The sequence below is a fragment of the Dama dama genome, chromosome 5, assembly GCF_033118175.1.
Source record: "Dama dama isolate Ldn47 chromosome 5, ASM3311817v1, whole genome shotgun sequence".
NCBI classification, from domain to species: Eukaryota; Metazoa; Chordata; class Mammalia; order Artiodactyla; family Cervidae; genus Dama; species Dama dama.
Window position 1 is genome coordinate 52,199,610 of NC_083685.1, and position 11,388 is coordinate 52,210,997.

The following is an 11,388-nucleotide window of genomic DNA, read 5'->3' on the forward strand; positions in this document are numbered from 1 at the left end:
AAATTCTCCAAGCCAGGCTTCAACAGAATGTGAACTATGAACTTCCAGATGTTCAAACTGGATTTAGAAAAGGCAGAGGTACCATAGATCTAATTGCCAACATCCACTGGATCATCAAAAAAGCAAAAGAGTTCCAGAAAAACATATATTTCTGCTTTAATGACTATGCCAAAGCCTTTGACTGTGTGGATCACAACAAACTGTAGAAATTTCTGAAAGAGATGTGAATACCGGACCACCCAACCTGCCTCCTGAGAAATTTGTATGCAGGTCAAGAAGCAACAGTTAGAACTGGATATGAAACAACAGACTGTTTCCAAATTGGCAAAGGAGTACGTCAAGGCTGTATATTGTTACCCTGCTTATTTAACTTATATGCAGAGTACATCATGAGAAATGCTGAGCTGGATGAAGCACAAGCTGGAATCAAGATTGCCGGGAGAAATATCAATAACCTCAGATATGCAGATGACACCACCCTTATGGCAGAAAGTGAAGAAGAACTAAAGAGCCTTTTGATGAAAGTGAAAGAGGAGAGTGAAAAAGTTGGCTTAAAACTCAACATTCAGAAAACTAAGATCATGGCATCTGGTCCCATCATTTCATGGCAAATAAATGGGGAAACAATGGCAACAGTGGCAGACTATTTTGGGGGGCTCCAAAACCACTGCAGATGGTGACTACAGCCGTGAAATTAAAAGATGCTTGTTGCCTTTCCGTCAGGCGGCAGCCATCAGGGTGAGCCGACATGGGCGCCTACAAGTCCATCCAGGAGCTGTGGAGGAAGAAGCAGTCGGACGTGATGCGCTTCCTGCTGCGGGCGCGCTGCTGGCAGGACCGCCAGCTCTCGGCGCTGCCCCGCGCCCCGCGCCCCGCGCCCCGCCAGGCCAGACAAGGCGCGCAGGCTGGGCTACAAGGCCAAGCAAGGCTATGTCATAGACCGGATCCGTGGGCGCCGCGGGGGCCGCAAACGCCCCGTTCCTGAGGGTGCCACCTACGGCAAGCCTGTCCACCATGTGTCAACCAGCTCAAGTTTGCTCGAAGCCTGCAGTCGGTTGCGGAGGGGTGCGCTGGCAGCCACTGTGGGGCCCTGAGGGTCCTGAATTCCTATTGGGATGGTGAAGATGCTACATACAAATTCTTTGAGGTTATCCTCATTGATCCATTCCATAAAGCTATCAGAAGAAACCCTAACACCCAGTGGATCACCAAACCAGTCCACAAGCACAGGGAGATGTGGGGGCTGACGTCTGCAGGCAGAAAGAGCTGCGGCCTGGGCAAGGGCCACAAGTTCCGCCACACTGTCGGCTCTCGTTGTGCGGCTTGGAGAAGGCTCAATACTCTCCAGCTCCACCGCTGCCGCTAATATACGTAATGTTGGTAAAGTTCTTATCTAATAAACAATTTAGGACGTTAAAAAAAAAAAAAAAGATGCTTGCTCTTTGGAAGAAAAGTTATGACCAACCTAGACAGTTTATTTAAAAGCAGAGACATTACTTTGCCATTAAAGGTCTTTCTAGTCAAAGCTATAGTTTTTCCAGTGGTCATGTGTGGATGTGAGAGTTGGACTTTAAAGAAAGCTGAGCGCTGAAGAATTGATGCTTTTGAACTGTGGTGTTGGAGAAGACTCTTGAGAGTCCCTTGGACAGCAAGGAGATCCAACCAGTCCATCCTAAAGGAAATCAGTCCTGAATATTCATTGAAAGGGCTGATGCTAAAGCTGAAACTCCAATACTTTGGCCACCTGATGCAAAGAACTGACTCATTTGAAAAGACCCTGATGCTGGGAAAGATTGAAGGCGGGAGGATAAGGGGACGACAGAGGATGAGATGGTTGGATGGCATCACTGACTCAATGGACATGAATTTGTGTAAACTCCGGGAGTTGGTGATGGGCAGGGAGGCCTAATGTGCTGCAGTCCATGGGGTCACAAAGAGTCAGACATGACTGAGCGACTGAACTGAACTGAACTGGTACTATTAGATTTTTGAAGTTTTTACAAATTTGATAGTATGCATTTTTTGCATATTATTGCTTTTGTTTGCTTTTTTATTGGTTACCCATAAAGTTGAGAATCTATTTGTATATATATTAGCCATTCAGCTTCTTCCATCTATGAATTCTTATTCTTTGTGAATTACTGCTGAGGATGTTTCTCTTTTTCTTTTTATTGGTAGAAATTCTTGAAATAGCCTAGATTCTTATATCTCTGAAGGTTTTATATCTTGTGGCTTATCTTTTCGCTTTCATTGTGGTTATTTTTATTGTATAGAGGTTTTATTAATGTAATCAAATGTATCAGTCTTTTTCTTCTGCTTTGTAATTTTGTGTCTTGAGGGATCCTTCTCTTTTCTGAAGTCAAAGAAATATTTCCTTACAAAAATTATAGAATTTTTCTTCTCACTTTTAAATTGTTAATCAATCTGGACTTTTTTGAGTGTGTGTTGTGAGATAAGCTAGTTTTATTTTATTTTTCCATATGGATACTCAGTAGTCCCTGTACCACTTACTAAAGAGTTCATCATTTCCTCAGTGATTTCAAACCAAGCATAATACTCCTATTCAGATATGTGTGGGCTTATTTCTCAGTTGCCTATTCTTTTTCACTGCTGTTTGTTCATCTCTTTAGCTATTGCTGTTAGTCACTCAGTCATTCTAGAGAGGATCATCATTTCCTTCTCCACTATTCAGCTATACCAACTATTAATACTTTCATTGCTATAGCTTTATAAGTTTTTATATCTAGTAAACAATCACACAACTACCTTCATTTTTCACCATACATTTTTAGCCATATATTTATATTACATTGAAAGCTATGGAAACTTGACTAGACAGAACTCATCCATACAAATATAATCCACACAGTCCAGATGATGGCCAGTTGCGTGCACTAAGAGCATGAGAAGTTCTGCTTCCAATTAATGCTGAGTTATGAGGAAATTGACTTTCAGAGAGAAGCAAAAAATACTACAGTAACCAAAATAGCCAAGAGGTAAAAAAGGGTCAGATGAACTCTGCTTCACTACTATTGTTTTCATGGATGAATCTTTTGAAGTGAGTTTTTGTTGGAAGAGAAATGTTTTTACAAAAACTTTTATAAGTTCCCAGATCAAATTTATTATACTGACTTGATTTTTGAATGAATTTTAAGGAATAATATGAAGATATTGGGCATTTCTGTTCAACTTTTCCCCTTCAGGACAGAGACAGTCATTGTTGTGGAGTCACGTTGAAATACTTGGGAAACAATCTCTTCAGGAACAGTGAAGCTAAAGTAATGTGAGGTGGCACATGTAATTGCACTGGAATCTGCCTGCAGCTACAGTTCTCATGTAAATTGATTAACATGGTAATGCTTGTTCCAAAGCTGAAAAGTCTTCCCAGAGCACCACTGAACCAAAAGCCTGTGCTTGCTCTCTCTAGACTGTCAAGAAAGGCAGGAAGGAAAAGGTCTGGATGGAAACCTTAGCAAGATATCTATGAAGTAATGTTTTCTTTAAAAAAAAAAAAAAAGGTACAAATGGGATGAAAATTCCATTCAAAATGAAAAGTGGGCTTGGTACTAAAAGAAGAAAAATATAGGCTGATTTCTTTACCAAAAATAAAAAAGTAAAATATATATATATATACATATATGTATTTACAACTGGGGATTTCTTCAGTTGATTTTCCAAATAATCTGAGAAAATTCTGGGTTTACAATCAAAATTATAAATATTTTAATAACATTGGTAATCTGAACTTTTCTCAAGATTTACCTCTTGGAATATATTTAGGTTGAATTTTATAAAAAATGCCTTTTGGTAGGTCAAGAATGGCCAAAGATCAGCAGTTTCACAGAGGCAACTCTACAAAACAGGCCAAACTCTGTGAGCATCATGATTTCATTCACCAAACACTTATTGAGGGCCTTAATATGGTCTTTCATCACAGGCAACTTCCAGTCTCGTCAGAGGTTCCAAAATATAAACAAATGACTGAAAAACAAAATGATAAGTGCAATAATAGAGTGAGGTATGTACATGCATGCTATGTAGCTTCATTTGTGTCTGACTCTTTGCCACCCTATGGATCATAGTTCACCAGGCTCCTCTGTCCATGGTATTCTCCAGGCAAGAATATTGGAGTGAGTTGCCATGCCCTCCTCAGGGGATCTTCCCTGTGTTGGCAGGTGGGTTTTTTTTTTTACCACCAGTGCCACCTGGGAAGCCACAGAGTGAGGTATAGACTGACACAGAAGAAGGTGTGGTGGTTTCAGCTCAGTCAGGTGAGGAAAAGTGTTGCAGAGCAGATAATGTTTGAACTGACTAATCAGAAAGAAGTTGAGCCAGCTGAGGGATTGGGAGAGTCTTTCCATTTGGAGTGAACCATGTGTACCAGTTCTTTGAGGCAAAATACAAGATAGCAAGTTCAAGCAACGATACTGCTAAATCATTGAGGCTGTTTGGGTCATGGGAGAGGGGAGGTGGCTGGAAGCTGTAGGAAAATAGGAGTAAAGACAAAAAAATAAGATTGAAGAGAGATTGAATAGTTGTGGTTTGTGGAGGGCCCTAAACATCATACTATAAAATAAGAATTTTGACTTCAAAGTAATCACAAATTCAAATGTCTTCAATCAGATATTAGTGGGCTAGCGAAGAGTTTAAATTGGGAGATAACATGATCAACTAACCATTTTAGAAAAATAACAGTGAACTGACCAATATGGAGATTTGCTAAGAGGCTGCAGGTATAAGGAATTGAACTAAGGTGACAGTTTCAAGAGAGTTTGGAGATGAAATGGACTGGGAGGAGTTAGAGATGTGATGGTGATAAATTTGTAAAAAAGCTTAATTTCAGCATATTTTGCTACTCTTCGAGTTCTTATAAAATATATTATTTTCCTCATTGAAAGTTCCATATAAAAATCACTGCAGTATTAATTCAATCAATTATCATCTAAATATGAGTTTTAATAATCAGTTTAATTGGTCATTCTATTTGTTTTTATTGTCGTGTTCACATTGCCTGTCTTGTGGTATCTTAATTCTGCAACCAGGGACTTAACACTCACCCTCAGCAGTGAAAGCTCAGAGTCCTAACCACTGGACCACTAGGGAATTCCTCCTAAATGCTAATTTTCTCTTTATTCTCCTCCTACAACCTAGAAAGCACTCCATATGACTTAATCTCAGAAAATAAAGCTTAAGTTTTTAAGGTTAAGCTTAATCACTAATAGGGCAATGAATATTTAAAATTATATATCCATGTGAAAAAGTCAAATAATAATGCTTAACTTTCTAAATTCCTCCAGCTTATTCACTAAAAACTTACCCCCAAAGTTAAAATAAATACATTTTTTTCCTAGAAATTTCTTTAGAGAAATTTTTAACAGAGGGAAAACATTGTATGATGTGCTTTATTATAAAGGACAGTGTTGCCTCTGGTCAACAGATGCTCTCTGACAGGACTAATACTTGGCACAGAAACTACTAACACATCCAGAAACTAATCTTCTTTGAATTCAGCTTCAATTCTCAAAAGCTGGCTGTGGAATACACTGTACTTTGTAATAGAAAATTCACATTTTGAAAAACTGGACCGAGTAGTTACCTCAGATCCACTGTTCAAGACTGCTCCATACATTTCTTTCAACAGTTAAACTAATATTTAAATTTCATGAGCATGTCATTGATTAGAATGTGTATTACATTTTCCTAAACTTACTCTTCCTTTATATCTCTCTCTTCATCAAAGAGAAGTAGCTTGGTTGTCTGATTTTGATGCCAATTTTTATCTTTTGCAATGGGTTTTCCATTTTAGGCCCCACACTCTATATTTCTCCCATTTTGACTTTTTCTTTAAATGCATCTTTTTGTTCTATTAAAATCAGTCAATGGTCTGATCGTTAAAATGCTGATTATAGAATACCATTGTTAAACTTTCATTACACAGGTTGTTAAAGTCAAAAAAAGTTAATAAAATATAGGTTGCTGTTAGTCTTGAAAAGATTATTTTCAATAAATATTGAGTTTTAAAAGAAAAAAAAAATCCTCTATGTACAGTCACATTTGGCATTTAGTAGTTCTAAAAAAAAATTCAGAAAAGGCAACAGCTGGCCAGGAGGCTAAGCCAGATCAATTCTGTATCTGCTGGGCACAGCTAGTTCTTTCTTCATCCTGGTTAAGGAATGTGAAATGCAACATATGAAAGCTGGGCTGCACCAAATTCAAAATTTTATTTCCTAATATCTTAACTACACCTCTGCTTAAACTGCTCCAGATTCATGGCTTAACACACAGCCATTTTTTTTTGCTCACAATTTTGAGGACCAGCAGTTTGGTCTGTGTTCAGCTGGGTGGTTCTTATCTGGTTTTGCCTGCCTCACTCACAATTGCAGCAGTTAGGCATGCTGATCTAGGGGGACCTCACTCACAGATCTGGGGCTGGCACCAGTGATAGATGGGGCCTCTCTCTCCACATGGTCTCTCATCCTCATGGACTAGTCCAGGCTTTTCCACTCAGTGGTCCCAGAGATCCAACAGAGGGAGAATCTCATGAGGTCACTTCCTCAGCATTCTACCAAGCAAAGTACAAGGCAAGCCTAAATTCAAGGAGGTAAAAAAATAGTCCCCATCTCTTGACAGGAAGAGATGTAAAGTCACACTTCACAGGAGTGTGCATACAAGGGAAGAATGTGTAGCTACTTTTTTCCCCCAATCTGCTACACTAATCATAGCTCAAAATTCAGAAACAATACAGAAAAAGATTAATCAATTTGATTACATAAAAACTAAAAATCTCTTATATTACAAAAACATTGTAAGCAAATGAAAAAGACTAATGACAAGCTTGAAAAAATATTTATATTTTTGTCTACATCATAGACAAAAGTTTACTATCTCTGTTCCATGCATGCTAAGTCGCTTCAGTCCTGTTCGACTCTGTGCGACCCCATAGACAGCAGCCCACCAGGCTCCTCTGTCCATGGGATTCTCTAGGCAAGAGTACTGGAGTGGGTTGCCATACATAAAGGGCTTCTAAAAATAAAAAAAGGATTAACAACACTATAGAAAATATACTAGAGATATGAACAAATAGTTTGCACAAAAGAAATGTACATGGTTCTTAAACAAATGAAAAAATGTTCAATCTTACAGTTAATAAAGGAAATGCAAATTAAACCCAAACTTGGATATTTTTTATCCATCATGTGAGCAAAAATCTGGACATTTGACAATATACTCTCACGGGAAACAAGTATTCACATAGAGTGCTGTTTGGGGGAATGTGAAATGACATGACTATGTCTACTTAAAGGCCTAGATACAGATACAGTGACCAACCCAGTAGCAATGGACATCGCTTGGTCACCTAGATTGTAGTTTCAATACTTAAATCCTTAAATACTACAATCACATTAAAAAAGAAGCAAGGCTTCTTAAAAAAAAAAAAAAAAAAAGCAAGGCTTCTTAAAGAAATAGCTGATTCCAGGTTTGGGATAGGATTTTTATAGCCTATATACAGAAAGCAAAGAAGCTATCCAAGACTACTAGTTTTGAGTCAAAAAAAATCAGGAAGCCCATTTAAGACTCTCCCATTTGTCAAGGATGGGAAATCTGAGTATTAATAAGGATAATAACTCCAACTGATTAAAGCATATAATTTGTTTAAATTGCTGAGTTCATAATGATCATAAAAAATAACATATTGGTCACTTATGGAGCATGCTGGGGAGCCATCATGTTTTGAAACTTGGAAATAAAAAGAAAAATCCAGGACTTCCCTGGTGGTACAGTGGTTAAAACTTCGCTTTCCAATGAAGGTGATGCTGGTTCAAGATCCATAGTTAGGTAGCTGCTGCTGCTGCTGCTAAGTCGCTTTAGTCGTGTCCAACTCTGTGCGACCCCCTAGACGGCAGCCCACCAAGCTCCTCCGTCTCTGGGATTCTCTAGGCAAGAATACTGGAGTGGGTTGCCATTTCCTTCTCCAGGTTAGGTAGCTAAGAGCCCACAATTCCTGGGGCGAAAAAAACCCCAAAACATGACAGAAGCAATACTGTAACAAATTCAATAAAGACTTAAAAAATAGTCCACACCAAAAAAATAAGAAAAAAAAAAAAGACCCAAGTATTTAATCCATCTTTCCTATATGAAATCTACCTCAGTATGATCAAAGAGTTGGTGAAGTTCTCCATTATAGAAGTAGTTCTGCTAATATGTAATGATAAAATGACAATATCACCATTTTACAACTGTTAGTGAAATAATGGGTGATTCCAAAAATGGATGGATGACTTCATCAAAAAGAAAAAACAATTATATATTGTAAGCCCTGATGGAAGTGTGAATACCTATGAGGTATTCCTGTCCAAACAATAAGCCTAAATCTGATCAAACCTCTATATGTCTAAACACCACCTTACAGGCAGTACAAGGGAGAAGAACATGTGAAAATAAAACCAAAAAAAATACATGTAGTGGCAATAAGCAAAACCCAGACTGTGAATCATCTGGTCATTCTACAGATTAAAGGACTCAGTTTATTAAAAAAAAAAAAAAATGACAAAGAGAAACAAAAGGGCGATGAAGGGGGAACCTATAGAAAAAAGACTTAAGGATATGTTAACCAATTGCAATTTGTGGACTTCAGATTCTGAGCCAAAAAACAAATAGAAGGTGGGGAGAAAATCCTTAATGAGGCATTTGAGGAAATTTGCTTTCTGATAGATAATTAGTTATTATTATTGTTATAATAATAATAATTGTTATTATTATTTGACATACAGGCTGTGGTAGTGGTAGAAGATTAAGTGGGTGAGAATACGAATACAAGATTTGCCGAGACTTGATAGCTGGTAAATCTGAGTGAGAGCACATGAAGATTTCTTATACTGCTCTCTCTGCATTTTTTGGTCTGAAGATTTCCACAACATAACATTAAAAAGAAATATATTTTTTAAGATGAGGAAATCTTGTTCTTGAAAGACTCTGAGTGGACATTATTGTGGCTGAATAAAATACCTAGAATTCCGGTGATTCATCCTGTGATTACGAGGAAAGCCGACCAAGGATAAAACCAAAACATTCTTGATAGTAGAGCAGAATAATAGAAATAACCTGGTTCTTGACAGCTGAGCCACAGAGTAAACCAACCTGGCAGCTGCCTGACCTCTGGAGAGCTGGTTAGATAGTAACTATCTCTGTTGTTTACTCAGTTTGAATTGGTTTCTGTTTATTTGCAGCAGAAACCGTCCTAACCAAAAGATTGAAGAAGAATGCATTTTTGTGTGTATTTTGAGGTTGTAAGAGTGGTACTGGGTAGTATTTCTGCTCCATTTTACAGAATGTTGAGTGAAACAGCATCCCTTCATTGCGCATAGGCCTTAGACTTACAAGTCTAATGCAGAATTGGTGTTGAGGCAAATTCAAAACAAACCCCAGATACATTTTGTACTTCAGAATGAAATGTTGCTCTGCAATGATCAAGTCCTAGTTATTATTTCTTGGTACCTCTCAAATTCCAAAGGGATTAAATCAGCCAGTATACCACCTTCCACCTACAGTCTACCCTACTTTACCTTGAGTGAACATCTTAGCAACCACACTGTTACAGAAGGCCAGGAACTAACAGTCTTCCACCCACTGCCAGTGATGGGGTCCTTATTGCTATCGAGCTGGCGAGTAATAAAATTCCAGAGCCCTATTCTTAGGGTCTGCTTCCTAGGACACTTGGTACAATTACCTTAGGTGGATTTCTTGGCAACAGCTTGAAACAGGAATTTGGAGGCAGGTGATTTATTAAAGGAGCGCTCTCAGGAGAACAGGAGGGAGGCAAGCAAAATGTAACAGGAGAAAAAGCCAAGCAATGATGTAATCTCAGCTGGAAACCAGCTTCAACCTGAGCCCCTGGGGAGCTCTGAGTTGTCCCAGGGTGTCGGTCCCACCTTTTGTACCAGCGTGGTAGTCAGTCATCGCTGTGAGCCACTGGAGGTGAGGTTAGGGCAGGGTGTGTGTAACACTCACAGCGGCAGGGAGTGTATGTACCGGCCCAGTTAAAGGGGTCTAGTCAGAGCATCAAGAGCATCCACTGCAACTTTCCAACTTACTTGGGTAGCCAAAACTGTACTAGATTCTGAGTGATCTAGCCCAGCCCTGCATAACCATTCTTTCTCTTTGAAATCATCTTCACTACTCTTTTTTTATTCCACCTTAGCCACACATTCGGAGAAGGCAATGGCAACCCACTCTAGCACTCTTGCCTGGAAAATCCCATGGACGGAGGAGCCTGGTGGGCTGCAGTCCATGGGGTCATAAAGAGTCGGACACGACTGAGCAACTTCACTTTCACTTTTCACTTTCATGCATTGGAGAAGGAAATGGCAACCCACTCCAGTGTTCTTGCCTGGAGAATCCCAGGGATGGGGGAGCCTGGTAGGCTGCCGTCTATGGGGTCGCACAGAGTTGGACATGACTGAAGCGACTTAGCAGCAGCCACACATTGGCCACCTTGCAATTCCTCAAATTCTTTAACACATTCATGCTTCAGATCCTTTTAGTCTTCTCATCTGGAATATTTTTCTGCTGCTCTCTACCCTCCCATACCCTCATGACAAGGTCCCTTCTACATCCTTCAGGTTTTTACTCACAAGACAGCTTCTCAGTAAGGTCTTCTCTGGCTGCACTACATAAAATGACAACTCCCACCCCTAAACCAACATGTAGGATTCCTTTACTTTCATTACTTTTTTCCAAATACTTATCAGTATCTAACAGACTATATTTATCTTGTTTATTATTTATATCTGTTTAGAGTTTTCTTATTTATCTTGCTTACTATTTATTATCTGTTGACCTGGGTTTGATCCTCGGGCTGGGAAGACCCCCTGGAGGAGGGCATGGCAACCCATTCCAGTATTTTTGCCTAGAGAATCCCCACGGACAGAGGAGCCTGGTGGGCTACAATCCATGGGGTCACAAAGAGAGGAACACGACTGAGCGATTAAGCATAGCACAGAGCATTTATTAACATATATACCCTAGGACATGAGCTGGGAAGGGCAGGAATTTTTGCTTTTTTTTTCATCTCAGCACTTAAACAGTGCCTGGTAAGTTATACGTCCTCCGTTAATACTTGCTGAATATGGAAATGAATGAATGATCCCTAGCATGAAGTGTAAGTCCTCAATAAACATTGCTCAAAGAGAACTAAGCTAATATGGAAAATATCGGCACAGCCCCCATGTAACATAGATGGGAGAAAGGTTACACATATTGCCATACACAGAGTTTTCCGTAGATTATGTTTTCTTTGATAACACTGCAGTGTTCATGTGATGTTATATGTATGCATGTTAATATATACTATTCATACATATAAATGTGAGTGAATAATAATAGAAGCAC

The 11,388-nt window shown here is 39.1% G+C and overlaps 1 pseudogene; it reads left to right on the top strand.

The window, feature by feature from the left end:
• The first annotated feature begins 716 nt into the window (after window positions 1-716).
• On the top strand, window positions 717-1,366 carry LOC133055795 (large ribosomal subunit protein eL15-like; annotated as a pseudogene).
• The last annotated feature ends 10,022 nt before the right edge of the window (window positions 1,367-11,388 follow it).